Consider the following 4,206-nt stretch of genomic DNA (forward strand, 5'->3'; position numbering starts at 1 on the left):
TCCCGGACCCGGTGGCTTAAAACTCATACCGGGCACGTGTGCGTGCGTGCCCAAGATCCCGAGAGGAGAATGGAGGAGAAGGGATTGCGGCGTGACCATCCCCCTGGGGGGTGATTTCTTGCTTTCTGTCTCTATGTCTCTCACTGTGTCTGGCGAGCGCACGTGCCCTATAGTGAAAATCTCTCCAAAAAAAAGAATTATTTAACTTTATTTATTTATTTATTTATAAATAAATAAAATAGTGAGAGAGAGAGAGAAAGAGAGAGGGAAAGTGAGGAAGCAAGCCGCCAGGTCTAGGAATTGAACCATGGTCCACCATGTGGGAGTTCAGTGCCCTAAACCACCACGCCTCCTGCCTGTCCCATAATTTGCTATAGTTGTATAGTTCATGTTCACTTGTGGGTGTGTAGTGGGGGGAGAGGAAGTGAGAAAATACTCCATAGGGATAATGGCGACATCACATTTTTTCTCCATTCTTATCTCGGGATTTTGCACATGCACGCGCATAGATACCAGGTGAGTTTTGTTTTGTTTTTTGCTATGTCAAAAAAGAACGTTTATTATTTCAATCACAGCCTCTTATGCTTTCTTGCCAGATGCTTTTGGTGCAGGTGCTTTCTGGCCTGCAGCTTTCTGACCCTTCTGAGCTTTGGAAGGCAGCGCGGCCTTCTGGCCTGCGGCTTTCTGAGCGGGAGCCTTCTGGGCTGGGGCCTTCTTGTCTGCGTCGTTATCTTCTTCACTGGCACTTTGGCAGCAGCAGCTGCAGCAGCACCTGCCCCCTTAGCAGCAGGTGCTTGTTTGGGAGAAGCCCTCAGGAGAGTTGCCTTTTGAAGGTTAACTTCATTCTTGATTATTCTGTTCCTCATCCTTAACTTCATTCTTGATTATTCTGTTCTTCATTTTCTTTGCCTTCACGACTTTAAAACGATCAAAATCTGTCATCTTGACTTTCCTTTCTCTGGCTTCAAACTTCTTGGCCCATCTCATGGTTGTCCATTTCGTGTTGATATCTGCCTCCTGCCAGGCTTATCGCATGTACTTCTGGCGTGCACTATGTGGGACCTTGAGGATGAAGTCAGTGAGTTGCATGCATTTGAATGGCATGGCCCGTCTCCTCACCTGAGTGCAAGTCCATCAACCAAAGCCCTGTTCTGACCAATAACATCTACAATTGCAACCAGCTTTCCGGCATGAAGGCCAAAGGAGACGTAGGCCCCCCAGCCAACCTCCACAAAGCGTCTGAACATCACGTTCCCAGTGTCCCGCGAGAAGGAAGAATCAGGCGAGTTTTTTTAATCAACTTGGTCTGGGACTTGAACGGCGTGTCACAGCCATGTGGGCTCCAACTACCTTCACCAATATCCCACCAGTTGGCCCAGGAACACCTGTGTTTTAATTCTGAAATGTATCCTCGAAATGCTCACTTTGCTTACTAGTAAGCCCATTGCTTTCACTTATGGCCACTATGAAAATAAGTTTCTGGATAAACTCATGGCCCTTCCTTCCTAAATCTTATTCTGTGAAAGAGCTGAAGGGCTTCTTTTTAGCCGGAACTACCATCTTCCAGTAATTAACCAAAATGACGAACACAAAAGGAAAGAGGAAAGGCACCCGATATATGTTCTCTAGGCCTTTCAGAAAACATGGAGTGGGTCCTTTGGCAACATACATGGGAATCTACAAGAAAGGTGATATTGTAGACATTAAGGGAATAGGTACCGTTCAAAAAGGAATGCCCTGCAAATGTTATCAGGGCAAAACTGGAAGAGTCTACACTGTTACCCAGCATGCTGTTGGCATTGTTGTGAACAAACAAGTTAAGGCCAAGATTCTTGCCAAGAGAATTAATGTGCATATTGAGCATAGTAAGCATTCTAAGAGCAGAGATAACTTCCTAAAACGTGTGAAGGAAGATGACCAGAAAAAGAAGGAAGCCAAACAGGAAGGCGCCTGGGTTCAACTGAAGTGCCAGCCTGCTCCATCCAGAGAAGCACGCTTTGTGAGAACCAGTGGAAAGGAGCCTGAGCTACTGGAACCTATTCCCTATGAATTCATGGCATGATGGGTGTTAAAAATAAACTAATCCGTGGTCTATTAAAAAAAAAAGGGGGCTGGAGGTAATAATATAAAAGTATTTAGGGGACCAGCCTCTGGCATGGTGATTAAGGAGGCTCGATTCTACCTGACGGACTGTGCTGTTCAAGTCCTGGACCCCAGTGGCCTGGAAAACATGCCTGGCATGCGCATGTGTGTCCAAAATCCAAAAGGAGGAAGAAATGGAGAAGGGATTGAAGCGTGATCATCTCCCATGGGAGTGCTTTCATCTTCCTTTTTCTTTCTCTTTCTCTAGTTAGGACCCTCTGTTCCCCCCCACCCCAAGAAAAAAATGCTTAGGGGTGGGTTTCATATCAGGAGGTACTCAGGTAGTCTTTTTTTTTTTTTTGAGAGGTTTTTGCTATAGGGCACGTGCGCTTCCCAGCCAGAGAGACAGAGAGTCAGAAAGCGAGAAATCACCCCCCAGAGAGGATGGCCACGGCGCAATCCCTTCTCCTCCAGTTTCCTCGGCACGCACGCACATGTGCCCAGCATGAGTTTAAGCCACTGGGTCCGGGATGCAAACCACGGTCGACTACATGGGAGTCCAGCGATATAGCCATTATGCTAACTCAGGTCCCAATACTCAGGTAGTCTTAGCGGACTTTCTAGCTGCGCTTTGTCAAGTCAATCCCTGCTGGTTCACAAAGGGGAAGTGTGATGGTCCAGGAAAGACTTTAGTGGCGGTGCTAATCTGTAGCTATTAGCAGGGGACAGGCACTTCACAGCTGCTTGACTACCATCTGTCTTGTAATGAAAAGACCCTGGACTTCGGAACCACATCAGCTGGACAGGCTTAGGCCCTGTTACAAAATTTCCTTGAACCCATTTCCTCTTGTGTAAAATGTCACTGCTCTTGCATCCTGCACTGTGACTGCGAGGGACAGGCAGTGGCTGCAAAGGGCCCAGGCCAAGGTGGTCCACTATGAGTAGCGATCTACCTCTCTGTGAAGCACTCCTGACCCACACCTGCTTTCCTGGCTGGGGTATCCCAAACCAGCAGAGATTCTAAACTCCATCTCTATTTTTGGATGTGTGAAACCTTAAACTTGAAAAGTGTCTTTAGTTTAAAAGCACAGAAGTGTTAGAGAAGTTTTGTTATGAATGTATTTATTACACTGTAAAAATGGGAAACAAATGTCTTCCAATAGGAAACAGAGTTAATTAACCAACATGGGCCAGTGGTGGCCTAGTGACTAAGGCAGCTAGAGCCCACGTGGCCACTGTGTGATTGAGTCTCAGACTGGCGGCTTGACAAACACTCCAGGCACATGTGAGTGGGTGTCCAAAATCCTGAAAGGAGAAATTGAGAAGAGATTGTGGGGGGACTATCCCCCATGGGGGGTTCTTTTCATCCTCTACCTCCCCCTCTTTCCGGGCAGGTAGAGCCCACACCCTCTGGCAAAAAATAATAAAAAAAAAAAAATCAGCATAGCCAGGTGACAGACCATTTAGCAGCATTAAAACGATGCTTTGGAAATTTGGTCCGTAACAAGCAAAATATGAATGACAGAATGCGAAGAGAAAAGCAGTGAACAGCACAATCTGATCAGGCTCTGGAGAAACAAGTAAGGTCCACAGCTAACCAGGCGCCAGGGCGCACCCAAATCAAACGCTTCTCCCTGGGAGCTGGGAGGGGCGGAAGGAAGTTACTTTCTTAACGAACTTCTGTGTTTCCTAAATTCCCATCAAGGATCAGGTATTGCCTATAAATCCGAAAATAGCCATCCACGTTTGGAGCAGGACGCGTCAGGGCCGTCCAGGCCGCAGCAGGCGCGCGCCAGTTGGGCGGGCGGACGCAGCAGGGACTCGGGGCAGACCCCGGCGCCCCCTGGTGGCGCCCGGAGACCCCCCGCCCCCCCGGGGCCGGCGCGACGGGGCGGGGCGCCGAGGCCCACCAAGCCCCGACCCGACCCGACTCGAAACACTCGGAGACCCGGAACGCACTGTCGGGAACAGCGCAGGTAAGCCAGGGGGCCGAGGCCGGCGGAGTTGGGGACTTGCGGGCTGGAGGAGGCTGGGCCAGGGCTGGGATGGCACCGGGTCGGGACCCTCAAACTTGTCGGAGCGCGCGGCTCCGGGAGTTAGCCTCGGGCCGGCTGTTCCGGGCCA

General features: G+C 49.4%; 2 protein-coding genes and 1 pseudogene across 6 annotated transcripts in view; 1 reads left to right on the top strand and 2 right to left on the bottom strand.

The window, feature by feature from the left end:
• The window catches only part of PNKD (PNKD metallo-beta-lactamase domain containing), a 103,656-nt gene that overhangs the window by 68,957 nt on the left and 30,493 nt on the right, over nucleotides 1-4,206 (bottom strand). The gene's annotated exons all lie outside the window — the stretch shown is intronic.
• Nucleotides 580-1,266, bottom strand: LOC102471327 (60S ribosomal protein L14-like; annotated as a pseudogene).
• TMBIM1 (transmembrane BAX inhibitor motif containing 1) overlaps nucleotides 3,973-4,206 on the top strand; it is a 26,446-nt gene continuing 26,212 nt past the window's right edge. Inside the window, exon 1 of one of the 2 annotated variants that reach the window (XM_006157440.3) lies at nucleotides 3,973-4,058. The gene's annotated coding sequence lies outside the window, so the exon portion shown is untranslated. The remainder of the gene's footprint in view (nucleotides 4,059-4,206) is intronic. The other variant, XM_006157439.2, reaches the window with a different exon arrangement.

Source organism: Tupaia chinensis, unplaced genomic scaffold (genome assembly GCF_000334495.1).
Source record: "Tupaia chinensis unplaced genomic scaffold, TupChi_1.0 Scaffold000542_1, whole genome shotgun sequence".
In the NCBI taxonomy this organism is placed as follows: Eukaryota; Metazoa; Chordata; class Mammalia; order Scandentia; family Tupaiidae; genus Tupaia; species Tupaia belangeri.